Below are 17,884 nucleotides of genomic sequence, written 5' to 3' on the forward strand. Positions count from 1 at the left end.
GGATATTTTTTCATACTTTTTATTATTTCTTTGACTTTGATTTGTCTATGGTCGGCGGCATGCCCCGATCAGATGGTCTTTATTTTTGGTTGGAGGATTTGTGAGAGCACTATGGTCATGGTTGGAGTCGGTATTGGTTTTAGCCTTGGAATCTATTTTTGTATTGGGGTGGACAACAATTAGATATTTTATTGGATTGTTGGTTGGTCATAGTTAAGGATTCTATTATTGTATTTGTGTATTTATTGTTATATCTTTTTATATGTTTGGAATTCATCTGACAAAGGTTGAAGGGAGGTTATGGTTGGGTATTAGGGGTGTTCTCCGATCGGTTGGACTTGAGGCACCCGACATAACCAGGCCTCAGTTTAGGTCGTGTCACCTCGGAGTTAGCATTACCTCTTAATTTTTTTGTAGTCTATCAAATTTTCTATGTTTCTATGTTCTGGTGATAAATTCCATACATGTCTCATTAGCTTAGACAGGACTAAGTTTAGTTGGATGAACAATTTACCTTCATGGTTAAGCCACTGCTTATTTTGGCTACTGATATCTAATGATTATGCACTAAAGAGATTCTGGTACTTAAGGTTCAGTGGAGGCACAACCCCATAAAGGAGGCCACTTGGGAAGTGGAGAGAGAGCGATGTGGACCTATTATCCTCACGTACTCAAGGCTCTAGGTATTCTAAATCTTTAAATATCACAAATGAAAGTTCTTTTAGAAGTGAATCTTGAAATGAACCTTCTGGTCATTTTCTTTTTTTCCACTCATTTTTGCCATTTATATATTTGCTATAGCTTTCCTATGTTAGTTATTACATAATTAAACTGAAAGTTCAATTAGTGGGCAGTTAATTTGGTTTTTAGAACCAATTCCCTATTTAAAGCCCTTGTTGGTTAAAATTTGATACTATGTAAACACGTCTATCAAATAACCTCGAATGTTAATCATAACTATTCTTTCATTTCCAGAATGTCGATTTTAGGATAGTAGGAACCTTGGTTTGAGTCACAAGGAACCTAGGTTCATTTTGACCTATTAGTCGGAGAGTTAAGAAAATGGAAATTATGTGTGGACCTATTAGCCTATGCTGCCAATAGATATGGTGATCACAAGCCTCGGGTTGCAATCGCAAAACCTGAGGGTTTGGGCTAGCTATAAATGGACCCCTTATTTTGCAGCTTTAGCCATTTATCATTAATTACATTCGAGCTTAAAGCCTTAAGAGTTTGATTAAGAGGGATTTTTGCTTTTCAGTGATTTAGGGTTGATTAACACTTGTTTCCGCGATTATCTTCTTATTTGAGATAAGAATTTTTCCCTTTTCATGGAAGATTTTCTTAATTTCCTATACAAAACCTTGAGGTCTTGATTTGGCACAAATTTAGACTGGATTTCACCCATTTTTTAGTGTAATGATTCGTTAATCATGTTAGAAGGTTGGGATTGGTGTAGGAAATGTGATTTTCGTGAGTAGGACTTGTATGGTGTTTTGATTTGAATTTTTGACGTGGAGCACAATAGTGAAATATGGGTGTCATAATTCTCATATTGATTAGTAAAATACAGTTTTGATAGCTTGGCATCTTGTGGAAATTTCTCAGAAGGGAAAAGCAAAGATTTAGTTAATTCATAGTATGTTTGTGATATTGTGTTAGATTTAGTATGGGTTTTAGGTGTTGGTATGATGAATTGAGATGCTTTGGGTTTATTGGACCATTTAGGCTATTTGAAACCCATAAATTAGGTATAATTGACCTAGTTGCTAATATTTTAGGAGAATATACTATCTTAGGAAAACTATGGCTTGTACAACATCAAAAAGTTGAATTATATTCCGTAAGCCTAGATTGTGTAGGATTTACCTAGAGTGAAACTTCGGGTATGAGATGTGGGACCTTTACCTAGTTTAGGCTACGACGCATGTTATCTTCTGCAGACCTTTCTATACTTTTTAGACTATTGGAAATTCTTATTGAGAAACCTTTAGACTTGATGGATGTATTGGTTGATGGATATCGATTATCCTATTACTTATGGTAATATTAATACTATTGATTATATTTACCGGTTCTATTCTATCTATTGATTATATTTATCGGTTTAAGTCTTTCTACTGATGATATATTTAATAGTTCAAGTTTGCCTACTGATTATATATATCAGTTCAAGTCCTACTATTGATTATATTTATCAGTTCTAGTCCAGAGCTGCATATTATGCTATGATGTTATACTTATTATGATATGTTTACATCGGGGTGTGAGATTGAAAATAGTAATTTAGCTAAGTCTAAAAATAAGGAAATTTTTATAATGTCATATGATATAAATGGATTATCCTGATATAATAATTGGCTGATAAGTGTTAATTAACTAACAAATAATGAATATGAAAAAGAGGTAGCTATAGTCTGGAATGACTTGGATGAATTCCAATGGAATCATGAGAGTTGATAAACACTGATGGTAAGATATGCTATCTTTTTTGTACCTTTGAGGCTTATGGGAACTTGCAATGGGTAATTTACTTCTCCGCACTAATTTGCTTATGGGCGCCAATTATGTAGTAATGTTTTTATGTTTTCATTTTATATGTTATGTTATACTATTATTTCAATTTATTTACCTATGTATGCACATAGATGTTAGAGTTGATTCAGGTTGTTTTCCTTACATTAATGATGTGCCTTGGAAACATAGCACATTCAATACCTAAAACAAAGAAACTATGCTTGGACTTAGGTCATTTTTTTGGGTATGATGAGTTTGTTCCATGGTTGAGCTGACAATTTGATGAAAAATCACTGGAGCAAGTTAAAGTACTGTTCAGGCTACGAGTTACTAAGACACTGTATGACTTATAGCCCAATCTCGTAAAGATGGTAGTGGCTAAAGCTATTCGGGAGAAGATAAGTATTAGATGTCTACATTCATAAGGACTAATTATGATTATAATGATAAATTTTAACGAGACCAGTGTGCAAAGCCATGAAGTTTGAGGTACAAGTGATAATGAGTGAAGATCACGAGTCATAAGTACTGACTACAACTCGTGGTGATGAATTATAATGATAGCAGAAGGTTAACGCCTTGAAGAAGATAGTTTATAGAAATGCCTATAACAAGCAGCATACGACTCGTAAGGGGACCATATAAGTTGTAATGATTGCTGACTTAGATTTTTCTATTCTGTTTTTATTAGTATTTCTTTATCATTATGAGATCCTATAAATACCTTAGGGTCATTCCCTTATTAAATTACTAAATTTTACATTACTTTTGATAATTTTCTCATACTTTTCTTATTGTGATTTTTTTCATTTTATTTTGGGTTCGGATTCAATTAAAGACTTCGAATTTCATTCTTTCATTATTGTGCAATTAATTAAATGTCTTCATTATTTGCTATCATAGATTGTTTCATAAGCATGAGGAGATAACTTTCTTGACTAGGGTTGTGGGAACCCTGGCAGATTAGCTAAGTAGGGAAAGGGGGAGATTTACTAATTCTACAGGGATTGCATGAATTGCAATCTTCGTCGTAATAATTTTACCGAAGCTACTACCAAAGCTTTGGAATTGCCTGTATTCGAAAATACTCACAGAGTTTCAAATTGGGAAATAAAGTTTACAATAGTGATTTGAGGCTCTCAACCCTCATCTAATCAACTCATGTCTCAAAATTTGAAAGTTGTATTGAGGTTATAGACAAGGGACAACAAGGCGATGCACTGAAACTCACAAGGTAAAGGGTGAGATCAATCAACACGCTCACAAGATGGTTTATCATACATAACATGTCAACATTTCATGCAGAGAAGCAGTTTAGGTTGATTGAACAGGAGAATCTTACGTAGTTGTGAAGCCAGGGGGAAAACAGTCCTAGTGTTTGTCTTTCATTGTTCGCTAAGTCAAGCATTTATGCTCACTACTTGTTCTATTGACTTTCAAATTCCCCCTTTTAATTTTCTGCAGTGCTCATAAATTATGTAAATTTTGAGATACTCTTGAGTATTTTCGCTGTAGGTTTAACCCCAACTTGATTTGGGTTACTATATTTGACTTTTACCGCAATATATTTCTTTGGAGGTTAGTTTTGGGAAATATCAAATTTTGGCATCGTTGTCATGGACTACGGTGTAAAATATTGATCAAAGTTGATAGATTTTTCAAGTTTTTATTTTTAGACTTTAGCAGGGTATACACTAGTGCATGCTTAGCACCAATGTTAAAGGCAATCCCTTACTCTCTATTGATCCAGAGCTGGAGAGAATTTTACAAAAATTAAGAAGGATGTTAGAAAAAGTTCATTATGGTATTCCTATTGGGTTTCAAGATCCCCAGAATATACTTTCTTCTCTTCATGCTAATTAATAGAGCATTGCTAATATAAATACTAAGGAACTTATAGCAGAGTCAGCTAAAGATATAAGAGAAATCGAAGAAGCCTAATTCGATCTATAGGCACATCTGACTTTTCCAATATCCATAGATGATCATTGAGCACTACTCGATGCAAATCAAAATAGATGACATGGTTGCATATCTATAGGAGTCTGAGCTAATCAATGTCTACCACAGTATGATGAAGATGAAGGCATGGGTTGCGTAGAGTCTACTGAGATTGGAGCCATTATTCCAACTGCTTTACCACCTAATATGAAGTTTAATATTACTTGTGCAATGATCTAGCTACTAAATCTAAAGGGTGTATTCTCGAGTGCGGCAACAGTTGATGCGTACCTATATCTCACAAATTTTAATAGGATATTCACTTTACGTACGATCCTTGGGTGGATCAATAATCATTGAGGTTATGGTTATTTTCCCTTTTCACTAATAGGTGAAGCATAATTATGGTAGGGGGAAATTCTTAGAGGCTCAATACCGACTTGTACGAGCTTCGTAAAAAATTTTCAAATTGATTCTTTCCCTTTGCCAAAATTCTACAGCTAAACGATGAGATCTTTAATTTCCAGCAGTTACCTTCAGAGTCTATGTATGAAGTATGGTTCCGATTGAAAAAAAAAGTTAAGCGTGGTACCCCATCACAGGATTATAGGCTCTAATCGTTGGAAATATTATATAGATCCTAGAATTTTAACTCTTGGGCAATGGTAGACACAATATCTTGAGGTGCACTTCTGAGTCTGGCTTGGGATATAGCCTAAGAGATGTAGATGAGATCTCTGTCACAAACTGAGGTTGGCATACTTGGTTGGCTATTTGAGAAGATGGTACATATGCCATTTAAGTTGATAGTGACTATACAACCAGTGATGATATGGTAGGAAAAGAGGTTGCATAGCTTATAATTGATATTGGTTTACCATCAAAATAATTTGTAGCAAGGATGGCTGAAAAGTTGAGTGCATTAGGTGTACAAAGATCTACTTACAGAGATTATGAGTTTAATAGAAATGAGGAAGCAAAGTATTTGGATCGTAAAGTGGCGAGTTTACAAACCAAGGGCAAGGAAACTAAGGTTAAAACTATTATAATAATAGGTACCGACACAAGAGTAGAGAACGAGATGGTGATTAGAGGCACAAGGATGACTACAAATAGAACAAGAACATATAAAATCCACTAAGTAGCCTACATACCAAGTCAAAAATGGAAGCAGTGTTTTCGAAATTAGGAAAATACCAAAAAAGTAGATTAAGGCAGACCTGTCAAGGCTGAATCAGAAAGTTAAGTCATATGCTACTGTGATTACACAACTAAAGTAGTTGTTTGACCAAATGTTGGCCATGTTAAATAAAAGGTAGCCTGCCACTCTTCCTAGTAACATAATATAAATCTCAAAGAATGGTAGTCATTTCCAAGCCATTACCACTAAACGTGGTAAAACCACCATAGATACGCCCGTGCCCACTGTGAATGGTACATAGAATGATGCTTATTCTATTGATGTAGAGGAAGCGCCTAATGTAGAAGTTAAAAAATCATTAGATGTTAATAATAGTAATATGAAAGGAAAAAGTAAGGGTAAGGTTAAGGAACTTGTTATGAAAACTATTCCATCACCTCAAACAACCTACCCTCGAAGAATTATAAAAAACAGGACACGGATAAATATATGATGTTTTTGTCTATGTTGAAGGAGTTATCTATAAACATTCCATTAGTTTAGGCATTTGAGCAATGCCAGGATATGCAAAATCCATGAAAAATCAGGTCATATAAAAGTTGACCGAGATCTATTAGCCTATCGACATTACACATGACTGCAGTGTTCTTGCATATAGATTATTATTAGAGAAGAAGGAGGACCTTTTAGCCTTCACCATTCCATAATTAGAAGAAAAGAATAAGGACCCTGGAGACTTCACCATACCATGCAGTATTGGGTCTTTAAACTTTGATCGGGCTATATATGGTCAGGAGCAAGTATTAATCTCATGCCACTGGTTGTTCCTAAGCAATTAGATTAGGAGAAACTGAGCCCACATTGATGAGATTGTTGATGGATGATCGACCTGTGAAAAAGTCAGTTGATATTTTGTGTGATGTTTTGATAAAGGTAGCATCCTTAATCTTCCTAGTCCATTTTGTGATACATGATTGTGAGGTGGACATCTAAGTCCCTATAATCTTTAGAAGATCCTTCCTAGCCATGGGTAGGGCATTGGTTTCTATGGAGCTGAGACAGATGACGTTCTGACTCAATAATTAACAGGTAATCTTTAATGTATGCCAGTTAATCTAACAACTAAATGATGTATGAGTTTTGTCAGTTATAGACACCATTGGTGATGAAGTCTATACATTGACCATTCTAATTAAAGAAAGGCTGGGTGTTAAAGCATTAGTAGAATTGATTAGGAATTTCGATAGTGATGGAATCGAGTAGTATAATGAGATGGTTGGTGTTTTATGTGGGAGTGGTTCTTATACTTAAGCTATAAAGAATATTTATCTTAAAAAAACAAAGAGAAGTATTCTTCCCATTCATCCATCAATCGAACAACCACTTGTATTGGAGTTGAAGACGCTCCCTTCTCATTTGTGCTATGCTTTCATGGGGACGAAAAACACATTTCTAGTAATTATTGATGCAGATTTGATGGAAACAAAGATGGATGCATTATTTTCTATATTACAAAAGTTTATACGAGTTACTGGATAGTCTATTTAAGGTATTATTGATATTCTGACAGGAATCTGCACTTACAAAATCCATCTTAAACCAAATATATACAAACTATTAAGAACCAATGCCGTTTAAGTCATCCTATACAGGATATGGTAAAGAAAGAAACCATTAATTGGTTAAATTATGTTGTCATTTATCCTATTACTGATAGTAAGTGGTTACTCCTATTCAATGTATCCCGAAGAAAATGAGAAGAATAAGCTTGTGCCAATGAGACCATTCATTAGTTAGAGAGTGTGCATAGACCACAGAAAGTTGAAAACATAGACCCAATAGGATTCCTTCGCAATGACCTTCATGGACCGAATATTGGATAGACTTATGCGAAAGGGATGGTATAGTTTTCTAGATGGCTATTTTGGATACAATCTGATCATGATTTCTCCCAAAAATCTGTAGAAGATAATATTTATTTTCCCATTTAGGACCTTAAATTCAAGAGAATTACATTTAGGTTATGCAACCCTCCAACAACATTTTTGAGATTCCTGATATCCATCTTCTCTAACATAGTAGAACACATCATTGAGGTATTTAAGAATGATTTTTCTATAGTTGGTTATTCTTTAATGACTATTTGATTTACTTGGCCACAGCCCTGTAGAGATATGAGGAATGCAATGTGGTAGTAAAATGGACGAAATTCCATTTTATGGTAAAAGAAAGAATTGTATTTGGGCACAAGATCTCAAGAAGAGACATAGAGGTTGACAAGGCAAAAATGAAGTGATTGAGAATCTGCCATGACTAATTTCAATTAAGGAATTTCAAAGCATATTGTGACATATAGGTTAGTATCGAAGATTCATCAAGGATTTCTCACAGATTCCTAAACCTTAGTACTAGGTTCTTAAGAAAAAGGTAATGTTTGATTTTGATAAGGCATTTTTGAAACCTTTTGAGTGTTTTAAGGAGCGGCTAGTGTCAACTTCTATAATTATTGATTCTTTCTGGTCTGTGCCATTTGAGATCATATGTTATGTAGGTGGTATCTCTTTAGGTTCTGTCCTACGTCAAAAGAGATAAAATATTATGCACCCTATCTATTATGCTTGTAAGGCATTACGCCTTACTCAAAAGAATTATACTATGAAAGAATAAGAATTACTTTCCATGGTTTTTTCCTTTGAGAAATTTTTGTCATAATTGCTTGGCACTAAGGCTGTTGTTCATACAGATCATGAAGCTTAGTGATACTTGATGGTGAAGAAAGACGCAAATCTTAGATTCTTCCATTGGGTTCTATTGCTGGTAATATTTGATTTTGAGGTCAGTGGTCAAAAGGGAACAGAAAATCAAGTTGTTGATTATTTGTCCAGACTTGAGGATGAAGCAATTTAGAAAGTAGGAAATGTGCTTAAAATCAATGATAATTTTCCAGACAAGCAGATTTAGGCAGCATTGCATGACCTAATTCTATGGTTTATTGTCTTTGCAAATTACCTAGCAGGCGATCTCATGCTAGAAGGTTTGTCCTGCCAATAGAGAATGAGATTTATGCATGAGGTAAGGAAGATCTTTTGGGATAAACCTTATCTCTTTAAAATCTATGTAGTTGGAGTTTTTTGCAGATGCATCCCTGAAATAGAGATGATGAGTGTTCTTGAAGCTTGTGTGGGTACTACTGGCCGATAATATACAAGGATTTTCATGACGTTTCTACAGCCTGTGACCAATGCCAACATCAAGGTGATATCTCAAGGTCCCATTAACTTCCTATGACCCCTACTATAGAATTAGTGTTATTTGATGTATGGGGTATGGACTTCATTGTACCATTTACGAGATCCTTTGGTATGGAATATATTTTTTTATGGTGGACTATGGGTCTAAATAGATGGAAGCAGCAGAACTCCCTAATAATGAAGGAAGATGTGTCACTATATTCCTCAAAAAACATATTTTTCCTAACTTTGGCATACGTTCTGCTATTATTAGTGATGGTTAGTCGTATTTTTGCAATCTCCTGTTCAGAAATCTGCTTGAGAAGTATGATATATCATAAAGTTGAAACACTATATCATCCCCAGACTAACGGACATGTTAAAATATCCAACCGAGAAAATAATCCTATCTTAGCAAATATTGTTAATGCAAATAGGATTTATTGGTCCAGGAAGCAAGATGATTCATTATAAGCCTACCAAATCACTCCTAAGACTTCAATGCGTGCTTTTCTACAGCAATTGGTGTATGGTAAGGCATATCTGAAACTCCATTGGTTTTGGTCCATGGAAAATTTCCTAGGTTTTGAGTCTTCTACTCATCATATGACTCAGCATACTAGTCTTATAGTGAGGGTATGGGTTAGTTGACCCATCTCATATGCTGGATAGTGTTTGGTGGGAGAGTTTTTAGTGGGGTTATGGTTTGGAGGTTATGGGTAGTATGGTTGATGACCGGTCAGTTGGTTGATTTTTCAGTTAATCTTAAATTTGGTAACTTAACTTCCATCTAAGCATGAGTGGCTCACCATCAGTCATGAGGATAGGTTACAAGTTGTATAGTCTAACTCATATATTAGCCAATGTCCAACCCATCTTAATTCTATAATTGGTATGGGTTAAGGGTACTTATCGTATGCATGGGTACGAGCTGTTGTGATGGCAATAAGATTGATAGTGTTATGGTGCAAGTAGTTGCCTAAGGTACGAGTGTTGGGTACCTCTCATATGTTAGGGTATAGTTTGGGTACGGTAGTCATACCAACCAATATGAATTCTTTTATAGTTTAAGTTGGAGTTACAACGGACATTTCCCCTCTTAACCCATCATGACCCCATTACCAAAAAACTTATAGGGACTTTATTTAAACTATTATTCTAATCTTAAATATGAAAAACTCCCTCACATCTCTTTCAATCTCTTGGGTTAACCAAAGGCTAGGGTTTCCTTCAAGGTGGTCAACTAAGGCTCTAAAGGGTGCTTCTCTTTTTATTCTTTATAATCTAATGCATGTTACTCCTCTCTCATTATTAGTTCAACTAAATCCATGTTTTAATGAAATGATTTTCACAATATAATTATGGATATTGTTTGGTTTAGAATTATATGTTGGGGATTTTTGTTATTAATGTTTGATTGTTATTTTCACATATTTTTACTTTTGGTTTTTATATTATATTGGTGGTTTTAACATGTACTTGCATGGAAATAGTCAATTGGTACTTGGTTTTGGTTTTTGAAACTATATGCCTTTAATAGGTTTAATAGAATGCCTATGAGAGTGCTTTTATTACGTAGTTGGACTTTTATTGAAAAATTTGCGTGGTATAATATGATAATGAAAGCTAAATTGATTAAATTGTTTTAATGGCTAAATTGTAAAGCCTTGGTTTCCATGGCTTTGATTAAAAACCTTGTATAGTACATGAGAATTCCACAAGTAAATCTAATAATGGAACCTAAGGGGTATATGGGAATCCCCTAAGTGATGGGCTAAGGACATTGCTTGCAAGCTATAGGCGGTATGATTATACCACTTCTTATAGCGTTTGTTAAAAATACATGGAATTGGTGGTTAGGTTGTGTGCTACTACTTTTAACTAGGGAATAATGGAAGATTGTGATTGCTAACTGTAAAGGTGTGAGTCGAATAGACAGACACTGGAATTTCAAATTTGGCGACATGACGATTGGTCATGGAGATCATATACATGTGGGGTTGATGAGAATCCCTTACGTTATACTTCTATAACTGTATCATAGAGGGTGAAGGGTACACAAGAATCCTTTATAACTATGATATCTCCAATTCATGCAGCTAAATGCACTAGGGCCCATTTAGAGAAGTAACACTAGACCCATATAGCCCATGGATGGTTCTAGGACTGCTACAGTACATATACTGAGGTTAGTGATTTTAAAGGAATGCTTAAACCTATTCCCATTTTTGGAATGTATTATATATTTGTATGGATGTGAATAAATATGGTTATATACTTAGTTTAAAATATTTATATTATTTTACCTTTATCCTGAGTTCATGCTAGCATTCCCCTGCCAACCCATCTTCGGGCGCTATATCCCCAAGCAATGCAGTAACCGGTCATACTACTCCTCTTTCTCAGTGATCCACTTTGGTAATATCTTTGAGTTGGATTAAAGTGGTGATCTTCCGTACTTTGGAAGACTCTATTTCATGTTACGATTTTGTTGTCACACTTGTCATTTCTTAGACTTCGATTTATAATATGGTGGGGGCATGTCGCGATCAACTCCTATTTTACTTTTAGATGTAGGCTTTGTGAAACTACTATAGGTTGGTATAGGCGATATCGGCCTTAGTGTAAGGCTTGGCATTAGTATTAGTATTACGGCTGATACAAGTTGACTGTATTTTCTTTATGATTGTTCTATTTTGTTGTGTTAATTATATGTTCAAAATTCATCTGACTTAAGGTGTAGAGTGGTTATAGTTGGGTAATAGGGGTGGTGTTTAGTTTCTATTAGGCTTGAGGCATCCGTTATAATTAGGCCCTAGTTTGGGTCATGTCAGATTGTTATATATCCATAGGTTTATGGTTAATTGGGGGTCCACAAAGTCGTATCAAGTAGAGTCTCTTTTAGAGGTGTGTGCTGCACGACACTCATAAGGCAGAGTCCACAAGGAACTTAAGAATGCTTCTTTATCTTGTGTTCTATTTTTAAATTTTCAAGTCTAAGTCCCGCAATCTTCTCTAATCCCCGTTTGTTCATATTTTAGATCATTCCTTGACGATTTAAAGTTCACGAAAACTTCTCTGTCACAATTGAAGTCAATATTGATGGGAAACTCTGTACTCTTGGGATCCATACTCGGTCTAGGGTGGTCTAGTTCTTTATCATTGTGGTCTTCCACCAGTTCTCTCTAGTCCTTCTCAGACTCCTTAGGCTGATGTGACGAACATTGAGTTTCGTCAATATATTCATATGTTGGCTCAGTTGGTAGTTACACAGTATAAGTTGGGTGTAGCTATTACTCCTTCTTATGACACCACAATGGTTGTCTAGATTCTGACCTTTACGGGTTCTAAGGTGCCGAAGGATCCTCAGGGTTTTCTGGATGAGATGGAAAAGATCTTCAGTGTTATGCATTGAACGATTATAGACAGGTGGAGTTTGCAGCCTACCAACTGAAAAATGTGTCATACAAATAGTATGAGGAATGATTTAAGGGAAAAGGTGACACTAATGAGTTATCATTGTGGGAGGAATTATCTAATGTATTTCTATACCGGTGTTTCCTATGGAGTTGATGGATATGAAAGTGGAGGAGTTTATTAAGGGGAAGCAAGGGAAGATGTCGATCAAGGAGTATGCCTAGAACTTTTACTAGTTTCTTGGAATTCTATGGAGATGGTGTCTTATATGAGTGCTCGACTGAGGAAGTTTTCTTCTGTAGTTTCTCGTATGTTGATCCATGAAAGTAAGGTTGCCTTGCTGATCAAGGACATGGATATCTCTAGGTTGGTTGTGTATATGCATCAGGTAGAGGGAGATATTGAAGTTAGAGATAACAGATTTTGACGTCATTCTCGGCATGGATTGACTCTACTCATTCTATGACTTAGTTGATTGTAGAAACAGAATAGCATTTTCAGTTTCCAAATGAACTCGTCCTTGAATGGAGAAGTAGTATTACAATTCTGAGGGGTAAGTTGATTTCTTACCTTAGAGACAGAAAGATAATATCTAAGGGGTGTGTCTATCATTTTGTATGAGTAAAAGACTCTAACTCAGAAACTCGTACACATAAGTCAGTCCTAGTAGTAAATGAATTCTCACATTTTTTCCTGAAGATCTTCCCAGAGTTCCTATCGAAAGGGAAATCAACTTTGGAATAGACCTTCTCCTAGATACTCAGCCTATATCTATTCCGTCATACAGAAATGCTTCCACTAAACTTAAAGAACTGAAAGAACAATTGAAGGATCTCTTAGATAAGGGATTCACCAGACCCAACATCTCCCCATGGGGCACACATATTCTATTCGCGTATAAAACGATGGTTCTCTTAGAGTAAGCATAAACTACCATCAGTTGAACACGATCACAGTCAAGAATAAATATCCTCTTTCTAGAATCAATGTCTTGTTCAACCAACATTAGGGTGCTAGTTAATTTTCCATGATAGACCTCAGATCAGTCCATCAGCTTAGAGTTAGAGAAAGTAACATTCTAAAAAAAATCTTTTAGAACTCAGAATGGTTTTGAATTTCTAGTCATGGCCTTTGGTCATACAAATGCCACAACAGCCTTCATGGACTTGATAAACCGAATGTTCAAGCAGTACTTGTACACGTTCGTCATAGTCTTCATTGATGATATTTTTGTCTATTCGCATTGCGAAAGAGATCATGCAGAAAATCTCTGCATAGTGCTTCAAACTCTTAGAGCTCATTAGTTGTTCATTAAATTAAGTAAGTTTCAATTCGATCTAAGATTAATAGCATTTATTAGTCATATTATTTCTGGTGATGGAGTTAGAGTTGATCCTCAAAAGATTGAAGAGGTAAGAATCTAGCCTAGACCTATCTCACCATCAGATATCAGGAATTTCTTAGTTTAATTGGCTATTACCATTGGTTTGCTGAAGGGTTTTTTCTATTGCATCCCCTATGTCCAGATTGACTCTGAAGAAAGTTATGTTTCAGTGGTTAAATTCCTGGTTGAAGGGTTTTATGGAGTTGAAGACTCGACTTACCTCAGCCCCAGTTTTGACTATATAAGATGGATCAGATGGTTTTGTTCTGTAATGTGATGAATCCAGAGTAGGTTTGGGTTGTATCATTATGCAGAGAGTAAATATCATAGCCTATGCCTCCAAACAGCTTAAACCCCATGAGGAAAATTATCCGACTCATAATCTTGAGCTAGCAGATGTATTTTTTACCTTAAAGATTTGGAGGCATTACTTTAGTATATGTTCTCTCAGAAATATTTAAATTTGCTTCATAGAAGATGGTTAGAGTTATTGAAAGATTATAACCTGTGTGTTATTATCATCTGGGCAAGGCCAATCTAGTGTCTAATGCTCTCAGTAGAATGTCTATGGGTAGTGTAGTTTATGTTGTGGATAGTAAGAAGAAGTTAGCTCCGAAAGTTCATCGGCTTGACCGAATAGGTGTCTATTTACTTGATTCAGTAGAAGGTAGTGTATGGGTGCAGAGTAGCTCAGAGACATCTTTAGTCTTCGAGGTGAAGGAAAAACAGCATAGAGATCCCAGTCTAGTTAAATTGAAAGAATTAGTCAGAGATTAAAAGGTGGAGGTTTTCTTCTAAGAGGGAGATGTTGTTTTGTGTTGTCAGGGTAGATTGTGTGTGCCTGGTGTAGATTATTTGAGGCAATGAATTTTTGCAGAAGCAAATGGTGCGCATTACTCAATTCATCCAGGGGCCACTAAGATGTAACGTGATTTGTGGGAGTTCTATTGGTAGAGTGGGATGATGAAAGATATTGCAAAGTTTGTAGCTAATTTGTCTACATGTCAGCAAGTTAAGATTGAGCACCAGAAGCCTAGTAGGACCATGCAGGAGTTTAGTATTCCCATATGGATATCAGAGAAAGTGAACATGGAATTTGTAATAGGTTTTCCTCGTACCCATTATCTGCATGACTCTATTTGGGTCATCGTAGTTAGGATGACTAAATTAGATCATATCTTTCCAGTCTATACCTCTTAGTTAGCCGAGGACTATGCCAATCTCTATCATAGAGAGTTGGTTAGCTTGCATGGTGTTCCATATCGATCATCTCAGATAGAGGTACTCAATTTACCTCTTACTTCTTGAAAGCATTCCAAAAGGTTCTTGGTACCCAAGTCCACCTTAGTAATACCTTCCACCCTAATATAGATGGTCAAGCAGAAAGGATAATTCAGACTCTTGAGGAAATGCTGAGAGCATGCATTGTTGATTTCAAGGGTAGTTAGGATAACCATTTTCCTTTGATTGAATTCCCATACAATAACAACTATCATTCCAATATCTGTATGGCTGCATTTAAGGCTCTCTATGGTAGGAGATGTAGATCCCCAATCGGTAGGTTTGAAGTAGGTAAGGCTGTAGTAGTAGGGTCTGACTTGCTGTTTGATGCGTTAGAAAAGGTTCAGTTGATCAGAGAAATTCTTAGGGATTCCCAGAGCTATAAGAAATCATATTCAGATATGAGGAGAAAGAATCTTAAATTTGAGGTCCGTGACTTCGCGTACTTTAAAATTTTTCCCATCAAGGGAGTAAAGAGATTCAAAAAGAAAGGGAAACTTAGTCCCTGATATGTCAGTCCCTTTAGAATTCTCAGACGTTTCAGAAAGGTAGCTCACAAAATCGAGTTGCCTACAGATTTAGCCTCAGTACGCCAGTGTTCCGTGTCTCATTGTTCAAAAAGTGTATTGGTGATCTAGCTATAGTTATTCCCTTATCAAGGGTAGGTATTAAGAATAGTCTTTCCTTAGAGGATGTTCCAATCGAAATTCTTGATCATCAATTTCGTAGACTAAGGAAAAAAGAAGTTCCACTAGTCAAAGTTCTTTGGCGGAATCAGTCCTTTAAGGGAGCCAGTTGGGAAGCAGTGGCAGATATGAGGACCAAGTACCCTCATCTCTTCTCCGAGAATCCAGATTCAGTATAAGGTACCAATCTTCTTTAGAATATCTTTTTCCTGTCATGCCCAGTTTCAGCAGTACATCATGTTCAGGTCAGTCGTGTATTCAAGAATCAGTTCTGTCATGCATTCTATGTATCAAACATACATATTCAATGTGTAAACTCAGTCCAACAGTTCGCTCAGCTTAACCAGTTTTATTCGGGGACAATTGAGTCCAAGGGGGAGATACTGTAACAACCCGTATTTCCCTAGCATAATCTAAGTCCAAATACATGAGTATTGATATATGAAATTTTTTAAACACTCATTATTTTTCAGTTTAGAACCTGCCACTGTGTAGGAAATTTAATTAGCTTTCCAACGATATAAAATTCACCTAAATCCAATAATCGGATAAGAAGTTATGGAAATTTTAAGTTTCAGTCGTTAAACACCGTTATTTTAACCCTTAGCGCATCGCGTAGGTAGCCCAAGTGACAATTGTCGATTTCCAATGTGACTCTATGATCACGGTGTATTCCAGAGTGGGTTAATTTCCCGTTTTTCAATTTCCAGTGGGTCTCCGCAATCATGGCACATTGCAGAGATGGCCAAATTAGCATCCATAGGCTTACCGCAATAGTGGTGCACCGTGGCGTTTGTATAGGTCCTAGATTTCCCTTTTCCAGTGGCTTATCGCGATAGTGTCACGTCGCGCCAAGGCCAAAAATTGAGATTTCAGTTTCCAACTTGGGTTTTAAAATTTGTTTAAGGGTATTTGGGTCTTTTTACTAAGCCCTAAACACGAAATTTAACCCATAATTGACCTAAATACTCATCATTATTTACTTTCTTTCAAAGTAACAATCCCCTCTTTAAAGAACAAGAAACCCTAGCTCACAAGAATCAAGGTCAAATCTCAAGAACTCTCCATCAATCTTTCCAAATTCATCATCCCAGGTATGTTGGATGTTCATCCATGGATCCCTTTCATCCATGGAGTCCAAGCAGCCTTTTTTAATTATAAAATTGTGATCTTTTCAAGTTATCATGTTTTAAATTATGATTTCATCCTTGAATCTCCATGTAATATTGATTTTATCCGTGTTACCATGAAATTATTGTTATTATTCAATCTTTCATATTTTAATGTTATTTTTTACTTAAATAAACAATGATTTAATGTTATTATGACGAAATCATGCTATTCCTACAAATTCTATGAAATTTCTATTATTGTTTTAAATCATGAACTATAAGTGTTTGATAAAATGCATACAAAAGTGATTTATTTAGTAAGAGCCTTCATATTTTGGTCTTCAAGCTTTAGTGTCTTTTCTGTATTGTTGTTTTGAGTCCTGGGGTATTTAATGCACAAAAACCATTATTAGAATAGTCAGATATCAGTTAATCAACTCATAACAGTCTAGTATCTCAGTTTCTTTAAGTTGGGAGTAGGATTTAGCACCGAGTGAGTGTAGGGATGGCAGACTCCTCATCAGATAGGCAGAGTCGTTATTAGTAATAGGGTATAAGTAGTCACTCATCATATCAGGCTTGACTATCTCTTAAGGGTCAGCCGTCAGTTTATACTTGAGTCCCTAAGTCCTTTGGACATTATATAAGTTTAGTGGATCCACACAGCCATTGTTAGTACCTTTGAAATGGTATTAACACCCTTTCTATTTGGGTTATAGGTTGGACCCCGATTAGATAAAATTAGGGAATGTTGGTTAGATGATAGCTCCTACAGTCTCAGATATAGTCTCAGTTATAGTCCCAACTCAGTTATTCAATTTTATTGTTGGTTGACCAAAGCATATACATTTTAGTTATTTCAGTATTCTAGTTTATAGATTTTACTCAGTTATGTTATATGCTTAGTCATGCATCCCGAGTGCTTAAGAATTTCCATGCATTTATCAGTATCTATTGATTCCATGCTATTTAGTTAGTAATCATGCTTTACATGCATATCCATTTAATTATTAGTTCTGTTTATGAAACCATGCATATCAGCCTACCTCATTTAGCATACTAGTACATTCAAAGTACTGATCACATACCTATCTTTTGCGTTATGATGTATCATATCATAGGTGTTGATGCTCAATTCCCAGATTGCACATAGTCCCTCAGATCATCATTAGTAC

Source organism: Capsicum annuum, chromosome 8 (assembly GCF_002878395.1).
Source record: "Capsicum annuum cultivar UCD-10X-F1 chromosome 8, UCD10Xv1.1, whole genome shotgun sequence".
NCBI lineage: Eukaryota > Viridiplantae > Streptophyta > Magnoliopsida > Solanales > Solanaceae > Capsicum > Capsicum annuum.